Source organism: Lycium barbarum, chromosome 3 (genome assembly GCF_019175385.1).
Source record: "Lycium barbarum isolate Lr01 chromosome 3, ASM1917538v2, whole genome shotgun sequence".
Classification (NCBI taxonomy): Eukaryota; Viridiplantae; Streptophyta; class Magnoliopsida; order Solanales; family Solanaceae; genus Lycium; species Lycium barbarum.
In genome coordinates, this window is record NC_083339.1 from 31910175 (window position 1) to 31920168 (window position 9994).

The 9994-nt window shown below is 41.0% G+C and overlaps 1 non-coding gene across 1 annotated transcript; it reads right to left on the minus strand.

The window, feature by feature from the left end:
• Window positions 1–750: 750 nt before the first annotated feature.
• On the minus strand, window positions 751–856 carry LOC132634451 (small nucleolar RNA R71). The gene has a single exon (XR_009580174.1). It is a non-coding gene; the product is annotated as a small nucleolar RNA R71 (small nucleolar RNA).
• Window positions 857–9994: the final 9138 nt, after the last annotated feature.

The window sequence follows — 9994 nt, forward strand, 5'->3', positions numbered from 1 at the left end:
GCACCAGATTGACAACAGAAGTGTAACTATTACTGAGTACAGTTTGCCAACTGATTGTGAGTATTTACAGCATTTGTATTAGGGTGGTATCAGTGTGCTTGGCATGCTCATTCCTTAATATAAATGGTGTGATGCTCATGATCTAAGTAGTAGACTGTTCTAATTATTGATCAAGTATCATAGAGACCTGGCTTCATGCAAAGGATTAAGCTGGACAATTTGAACATTGAAAGAAAAGTACAGCTTTTGAAAGATCACCAGGATGATAAGCAAGATATGTAGAAAAGTCATATTCAAATGCTTTCTTAACTAGCATGGACAGATACAGTAACTATATTAAGGTGTCATTTCTTGATATGGATGCTACATATGTCCAGGCTAGGATTCATTCTCTTTTGACAATGGTTCAAAGCTGAGAGTGGTTTTTGCTTCCATACAGATGCTGGTTTGTACAGAAGATCACAACTATATTTAAGTGGCCTGAAGAATGATTCAACTGATTTGAAACATGCCACCTGTGAGACTTTGAAGGTATGATAGAAGTTATCAAGTCAAGACCCTTGGATCAATAGTTGTCAATAGTCTGTTTTAAACTAAAATCTATATTTCCTTTTTCCACTTGTTGATTTTCCTTTCTGTTGTTTTTATTTATTTGATCAATCACTTTTGGATTGATATGTACATATTTTCTTTATCAATAAATTTCCACCTTTCTGGTGGCTGTGCTTAAAAAAAAGAGTAGAAGGGCTGAAATTCGTGATCAGATTTACGAATTCAAACAACGTAATGGGGAAAACCTTTTTGAAGCTTGGGAGAGGTACAAGGAATATTTGGATAGGAGTCCAAACCACGGTTTTCCAGAACAGATTTTGAAGGAGAAGTTTTACAGAGGTGTGGATCCTATGACCCAAGCAATAGCCAATAATGCTGTCAGCGGGTGTTTCATGAACAAGTCCTATGCTACTATTACTGATATACTTAACCGATTGACTACTCACAGCCAAACATCTCATTCAAGTAATTCTGATGGACTATCACTTGGAACACCGTTGATTCAAAACATTGTGAAAGATCGCCAGGAAACGCAGCAGACATTGGCACAATTGGCCACTAGTCTTTCTTTACTAACAAAGAGGCTTGATGAGAAAGAAACGAAGAAGGTAAATGTTTGTGAAGATATCTCTGGCCTGCCGCCTGGCATGTACCAAGTCCATGAGTGTCCATATCAAGAGGGACCCCTCCGCAAGTTGAGAATGTTTAGTATGCAGATTACATAATGCAAGGGGACATTCTTGGGCCGATTCAGAGATACTGGAGACCCCAACAAGGTCAGGGGTCACATAATCAAGGAAACTACAACAACAACCAAGGGAACGACAATAACAACTATGGTGGACCGAACCAAGGGAGATTCAACAACAACAACGGTAATTTTGGAACAGAAGTTCCAACTTTTACATTGCACCAAAAGGGAAATCTAATGATCAAGGTAGTTTGAGGTTGGAGTCAATGCTTGAGAAAGTGTTAGCAAGTCAGACGAACACTGAAAAGACATTATCTGGGCTTTCAGAGACGGTGGTCTCTCATTCAGCAGCTATTCAGAATCCCAAACATCAGATGCGTGATCTTTCTAGAGAACAACATCCTACTAGAAAAGGAGGGCTTCCTAGTGATACTATTCCAAACCCGAAGAATGATGGGGGAGTGGAACATACTTTTTCTATTAGCACAAGGAGTGGTAAAATACTTCAAGGTGCTGACAAGAATGTGGTTGATCTAGAACCTATGATTGAGGAAGAAGAGGTGCGTTCTGAAGTGCCTATTATTGACGAGGAAGTCCAAGGTAAAGAAAAAGTTGCTGATATTCCAGAAGTTGCTGCTGATACAGGGAAACACACGATAAAAGGGGCTCTTCGCCCTTTGACTCAGATATACAAAGCAAAGCCTCCCTTTCCTCAGAGGTTGGCAAAAAAGAATGATGATGCTAAGTGTCAGAAGTTTTATGATTAGTGGAAACAGTTAACAGTGAATTTTCCATTCTTAGATGTTGTCAAGAGATGCCCGGATTTTCTAAGTTTGTGAAAGATCTGCTTATAAAGAAAAGGTTTGTTCAACATGAGATAGTGAATTTAACTCATCGAGTGAGTTCAATTATTGCTTCCACCACAGTTCAGAAGAAAGGAAACCCAGGGGAATTCACTATTCCGTGCAATATTGGGCTTCATGCATTCGCCCGTGCTCTGTGTGATAATGGGGCGAGTATTAACTTGATGCCCCCTGCTATTTTCAAACAATCTGGATTGGGGACCCCTAGACCGACTTCTATGTGAATACAGATGGCAGACAGATCTATCAAGAGGCCAATTGGAGTCATAGATGATGTGTTGGTACAACGTGCTGCATTAACACACGTCCTAACCCAATACCGGAAGCATCACAATATACAACATAACTATCTGGCCTTTCTGGGAGTGTTAAGACCGGAGCAGAAGTTAACCTATCCTTGAATTCCTGAAAGCTATGCTCACAAGCATCATTCCACTGAAATTTAGCTGACTTCTGGGTTAGCTTCGTCAATAGGGCTGAAATAGAGGAAAATCCTTCTACGAACCTTCTATAGTAACTTGCCAATCCCAGAAAACTACGGACTTCTGTAGGCGTCTTAGGCCTTGGCCAAGTCTTCACAGCTTTAATTTTCTGAGTATCAACTCGAATGCCATCATCTGAAATAACATGATCCAAAAATGTCACAGAATTCAGCCAAAACTCACACTTTGAAAATTTTGCATACAATTCTCGAGTTCGAAGAATTCCAAGAACAATACGTAAATGGTCTGCATGTTCTGATTCTGTGCGAGAGTATACCAGAATATCATCAATGAATACTATTATGAGTAAATCCAAGAGAAGCCTAAATACATTATTCATCAAATTCATAAACACAGCCGGAGCATTAGTTAACCCAAACTACATCACCCGAAATTCATAATGGCCATATCTCGTTCTAAAAGCTGTTTTGGGAATATCTTCTTCTTTAACTCTCACTTGGTGATAACCGGACCTCAAGTCTATTTTGGAAAACCACTTGGCACCTTGTAATTGATCAAACAAATCATCAATCCTTGGGAGAGGATATTTGTTCTTTATCGTCACCTTATTCAACTGCCTATAATTGATACACATCCGTAAAGAACCATCTTTCTTTCTCACGAATAGGGCTGGTGCTCCCCACGGTGATGAACTAGGTCTAATAAACCCCTTCTCAAGCAAATATTTCAACTGTGCCTTTAACTCTTTCAATTCTGCCAGAGCCATTTGGTAATGAGGAATAGAAATAGGCTTGGTGTCCGGCAACACATCAATAGAGAAATCAATCTCTCTTTCCGGAGGAAGGCCTGGAAGTTCATTTAGAAATACATCCGGAAATTCATTCACTACCGGAACGGATTGGAAAGTTGACGACTTTGCTTCGGTATCCTGAACTCGGACTAAGTGATAAATATAGCCCTTAGCTATCATCTTTCTTTCCCTAAGGTAGGAAATAAACCTACCTCTTGGAGATGCTGTATTACCCTTCCATTCAAGCACGGGCTCTCCCGGAAATTGAAATCGAACTACTTTCATTCGGAAATCAACATTAGCATAACATGAGACCAACCAATCCATACCCACAATCACATCGAAATCTAACATTTCCAGCTCAACTAAATCAGCTTTAGTCTGGCGGTCGCATATCACAATTACATAATTTTTGTACACTTGTCTAGCTATCACGGGATCACCAACCGGAGTAGATACCTCAAAAGGTTTAATTGGCTTGGGTTTCACCCCAATACGACCAGCAACATACGGAGTAATATAAGATAGGGTAGAACCCGAATCTATCAATGCATACATATCATGGGAAAATACAGATAATATACATGTAACCATATCCGGGGAGGACTCAAGATCCTGTCGCCCGGCTAAAGCATATATACGGGGCTGAGTGGCACCTGAAATAGATGCTCCCCCTCTGCCTCTACCTCGACCTGCTGGAATCTGGGGAGTCTGCCCTATCGGGCGCACTGAAGAGGAACCAACTGCTGACCCTGTGGGCTGAACCCCGCCTCTACCATACCTCGAGGGACAATCATGCATCAAGTGCCCAGTCTGTCCCAAACATAGAAAGCATATGTGCCTTGGCAACATGGCCCCGAATGTAATTTACCGCACTGACTACATCACGATACTGGTGGTCTCCTCTGACTATGATCACCCCCAAACTGAGAACCTGAAGCTCTCGAACTCTGACCCTGTCCTGAAGGAAAGGAGAGATCAAATCTCCTACCTGTAAATCGTAGAGGCGCACTAGTCGCCGACTAGCCTGAGTGTCTAGAATATGCCTGCCTTGATCCCCGTCTATAATCACTACCTGCCCCCATAGATCTGGCCCTCTTGCTTTGCCTTCAATCAATATCACGATCACCCCTTTGCGGATATTGTTGTCCTTCTAAATTCTGGGCATGGGCTTGAATGCGGGAAATATCCATCCTATCTTGCAACGAAGTCGTCAAGTAGTCCTTGAACAAATGTGGCCCTAATCCACTCACGAATCTATGCACTCTATCCCCAATGTCGGCCACCATAGTCAGGGCATAGCTAGCCAATGAATTAAACTGAAGGCTATACTCCCGGACACTCATATTTCCTTGTTTTAGATTTAAGAACCTATTCGCTCTAGCTCGACGGACTTCGAGTGGCAAATAGTGGCGGATGAAGGCATCTACAAATTCTTGCCAAACGGGAGGAGGCGCGTTCCCTTTTCTTGATGATATCCAATTATTACCATAATACCGCCACATCTCGGAGTCTATAAGATGCCAACTCCACAGATTCAGTTTCAGAGGCATGAATAATCTTCAATGTTCTCAACATTTCATCAATAAAACTTTGCGGGTCTTCATTCGGCTTTGACCTGAAATACTCCGGAGGATTCAAACTCATAAAATCACGGGCTCTAGTACTAACGACCCTGTCACTTGAACCCGAACCCTGCCGCTACACCTGGGCGGCAACTAACTACGTCAATAGATGAATAGCCTCAGTCACTTGTTGACCCGAAGTAGCCGGTGGAGGAACTGGAGGCATAGGAGCTGGAGCTGAAGCCCCTTCTTGTTCTTCTATAATAGGCGGAGTAGAAGAGGTATTAGATGGAGCCTCATTATGTGATTCACCCTCTTCTACATTCATTGGTAGCTCTCTTTCTACCCGCCTTTTCATCGTAATCTTTCCCTTCTGGGCGGCTGTAGCTTTTCCCTTTGACGGCATTTCTGAAATCATAGCACACTATTAGGGAGGAGAAAATCTTATACACGGCTCTATCGCACAATCTTTTAAGAAGAAGAATGGTCATTTTTCCTAAATGCCCTGTAGCCTCTTGTTTATTAGTGTAGCGCGCAACACACCATAAACAAGACTCTACTAGACACGGCTCGTAAACACTTCCTAGGACTGAACTGCTCTGATACCACTTTTCTCACGACCCGACTAGGGGCCATGACGGGTACCCGGGGCTAACCGCCGAGCACCGCTCATACCATTAACTTAACAACATGAAAAGATCATAAAACTTACCTTATATAATGTAGGAATAAGCCTTGAGTGGAAATACTTCTCTTGCACCAAAACCCTAGTTCACTTCCATTGGAATTCCTCGGCTTGGATGAACTTTAATGTGTCTCATACACTTGACTCTCTTGGTTTGATGAAGTTGATCTTGAATCTCTCTTGAGTTCTTATGGAAGAAGTGTGTGGAACCCTCTAGAAGCCTTGAGAGAGATGAAGAAGTGTGGGAAATGAAATTAGTGAAGTGGGATCACATTTATATAATTGACCTTAACTCAGCCCGTCGGGACTTCCACAAACACCTATACAGTCTGTATAACATTGCACGACCCATATAAGTGGTCATGGTTCACCACCAGGCAAACATCATCTCTACTGGGTGTTATACGGACCCTTATACGGACCGTAAAAGTCGGTCGTATAACCCCATTTCCCTAAAATGATCTCCGTCGTTCGTTTGATCTCCAATCCTTAAGGAACCTTCTTGACACTTGTTTAACTCTTTGTTAACAATCTAAGGGACATTATAAATCTTCTCCAGAACATCATTAAGCCATCATTAATTCGATACTCGTAAATCTTTCCCGACACATAACCTATACCTTGCTTTCCTTAACAACTTCCGTCTCCTACCTCACATGTCTTTGAAATCTCATTTAGAATCATCATATGTTATTTCTTACTTATCAAAACATCGTATACGTCGTGCCCTTCGTTAGTCTATTCACTGTACGTTAACGGGAAATTTTCAAGGTGTAACACCTATGATATCTATCGGTACATAGTGTTTGTACTGATACTGTCACGACCCAACCCCGTGGGCCATGACTAGTGCCCGAATTGGGCACCCGTATACGAACCTGTTACATATAATCAAACTGAATCTATGTGTCACGACCCAACTAGGGCCATGACAAGCGATCGAGCTTACCCTGCCCGATGTCCCAACTTACCATACTTGTTCTCATTTATGGCGTTTTTTTTTTTTTTTAGTTACAAATACTATACTAATGTCAACACGTTACTCAAAACGTCTCAAGGCGTGTTACATATGTACATACATATACATGACATAAGACTAAGCGAGCCAAAGAGGCTTACACCATTACTTTATAACAACACATCGATCGACAAAACCAAACAGTACCCATGAGACCCACGCTGTTCGCAGACTCTAAAGAGTATGACCTGCAAGACATATATACAAGATTATACAGAAATAGGAACAGCCTCCGGAACAAGTGGAGCTGCCTGACTCCCAGTGCTGACTTCCCCTAAGTAGCTGGATCGCCGGGTCGCGTCCCTGGACCTGCGTGGCATGAAACGCAGCCCCCGAAGAAAGGGGGGTCAGTACGAGATATGTACTGAGTATGTAAAGCGATAATAAATCATAACTATCACATAGTTTAGGGAAGAAGTAGTCGTGACCAACCCAATACCTGCAGTTTTCGCTGGTAGAAGCAGAGATGTGTACATAAAGTCTCAAACAGTCCTTAAGTAAATAACACAATCCAACCAACATATTTAAATAAGCAATGTAGTCTAACACTTCTTTTCAAGTAAATAATACGATACAACGTGCGTGCCGCTTCAGGCTCAATATCAATAATAGCCCCATCGGGCAGCCGCTTCCGGCATAATAATATAATAGTCCCTTCGGACAGCCGCTTCCGGCATAATAATATAATAGTCCCTTCGGACAGCCGCTTCCGGCATAATAATATAATAGTCCCTTCGGACAGCCGCTTCCGGCATAATAATATAATAGTCCCTTCGGACAGCCGCTTCCGGCATAATAATATAATAGTCCCTTCGGACAGCCGCTTCCGGCATAATAATATAATATATAAATTAAAATAGATCGTAAATGAAAAGCAGTAGTAAAACCTCGCACCCCTTTCGGAGTGGTTTTGAAATTAGCTCACTCAGACATAAGCTGAGGCCATAGCACACTCAGGCGTAAACCGAGGCCATAGCTCACTCAGTGATCAGCCGAGGCCATAGCTCGCTCGGGCATAAGCTGGGTCCATAGCGCGCTCAGACATGAGCTGAGGCCATCGCACCCCCTTTGGAGTGGTTTTGAAAAGTCTAGATAATAAAATATCGCACCCCCTTCGTAGTGGTTTTGTTACATCCTGCATTTTATGCCATCGGATAATTCAAGATAATCGCGGGAAGACAACAAGCAATGCAATATTTTAGGTTGTTTGGTACATGAGTTGATTAAGAAGAATTTAGAAGTCAAGATAATGAGAAAGGTCAAGAGCATAAAGGGAAGTTTCAATATGATTCGTGGAAATATGGAGGAAGACGAAGGGTAAATTTTGAAAGTTGGAAAATAATTTTTATGAGATGCAAAACAAAGAAAAAAAAATAATAATAAGTGGGCTTGCTAATTGGGCCAAGGTGGACGGTTAAGGGGTGGGCTTAAGCCCACCAAGGGAGCCTAATGAATATATTAAAAGATGACCAAGTCATCTTAATGTTTATCTTAGTCCATAGAAACTTCAAGAAAAACCAAGAAGAGAGGAGAGAAGAGCAAGTCACGGCCAAGAAGAGATTTGCCAAGAAAAAAATTGATAAAATTCCTTCAAAAATTATTTTCAACCAATTAGAGGGTGCACAACAAGGTGGTGTATTCATTGGAGCAAGAAAACGCAAGTTCTTGAAGCTACAACTTTGGCTAGGAAGAAGGATCAAAGAAGAAGGTAAGAGTTCATTTACTTTGCATGTTATGGATGATTTTGTGTGTTGTAGCATGTTAGAAGTGGATGAAACTCATGGAGAAGGAAATTATGATGAAGCCGTGAGGTGTGGAACATGTACTTGTGTGTAGAAAATTATGTTCTAATTAATTTGTCTAGTGTTGGTTGTTAGTGTTGTGAATACCATGTTGACAATTGAAGTTGCATCATTTTGGAGAAATTGTAGTTGTGTGTCTAATGGTGGCCGAATATGGTGATGTGAGTAGGACAATCGGATCGATTTTTATGCGGTGTTCTAATTGTGTCGTTATGCATTCCATAATGATAACGAAGTTATAGTCGTTGTGGAAGCGACAAAGAAGTGAATTTGACGTTAGCTTAAATTCTTATATTTGAATAAATTATGTCGTGAATGTGTAAAATGATAGTGAAGTCCATAAATGTGGAAGAAAGTAATGTGTGGTCGTATTTGATAATATTGTGAGATTCGGGTGGAAGTGTGTATAAAGTGGGTTGTTTGAACATTGTGTAAATTGAAAATAATGTTCTTGTATGGAAGATAATGTTGTTAGTATGGTGTTGTTGGTACATGAATTATAATGTTGTTAATGTTATTATTGGAGTTGGAAGGTTTTGAAAGAGGTAGTATATTGATTGAGTTGATATAATGTAACTTGGATTGAATATGGAAATTGTTAGTATGGTTGTTGATATTGTGTTGTTAGTTTGGCCGGGTTAAATTCCCGGATTGTGTTTGATGAGAATTTGACCAAGTTAAATGTCGAGGATGGTATATTTACAGAGGAAATGCTGCCAAAATTTCGGTAGCAAAGTGCTTCATTAAGATTCAAATTCAAAGTACACTAATGAAAGTTTTGGTAAACTTGACCAATTTGCAGATTTTGACGAGATTGTGTCGTGAATTCGGAGTAGCAAAGGACGCGGAAAGAGGTATGTAAGGCTTCACCCTTCTTTCTATGGCATGTCTTAAATATAATAAGTCGGGTACGAGCCTCGGGAACAACCCTATTCCTTGGAATCCGCACCTAAAGTTTCTTCCATTTCCTTCAGTAGAATTGAATAAGAAAATGTGCAAAATGTTGGAAACACCCCTCACACCCCTAGAACTTGCATAAATAGGACCCGATTACCCTAAAACCCTCACAAGTAACACCATGACATGTAACACCTGTAAACCATGAACGCTACCTCATTCGGCCCGAGGTGGGCCCCACTGCCCTGGAATTTCTTTATATCCCCGTTTGACCTACCTTGAAGTGGAACCCAAAAGAAAACCTTTACCCCCTATCCCGCTACTAAATAACGAACATTATAACTATTCCCATGGGAGTACTTCTATGCCAATAACGATAACGACGACGCTAAGAAAAGAGAACATGCCTATGACAAATACGATCAGCATGACCCGCGACTAAGATTTCTATGCTAAGGATTGAATATGAATATGAAAGGTGATAACCTATTTCTTAAACTTTATTTCCACTTCCTAGCTATGACACCACTCCTTAATGATTTCAAAGCTCACGAATCGACATCTATGATGCCCATAATTGTATTCCCTGTTTACTTCTAATTCTATTTCCCGTTGTTAGTCTTGCCTTAAAAATACTTGTTCCTTCAAGGAGAGATACAGCGACCATGATTGTTCCGTAATATAATCG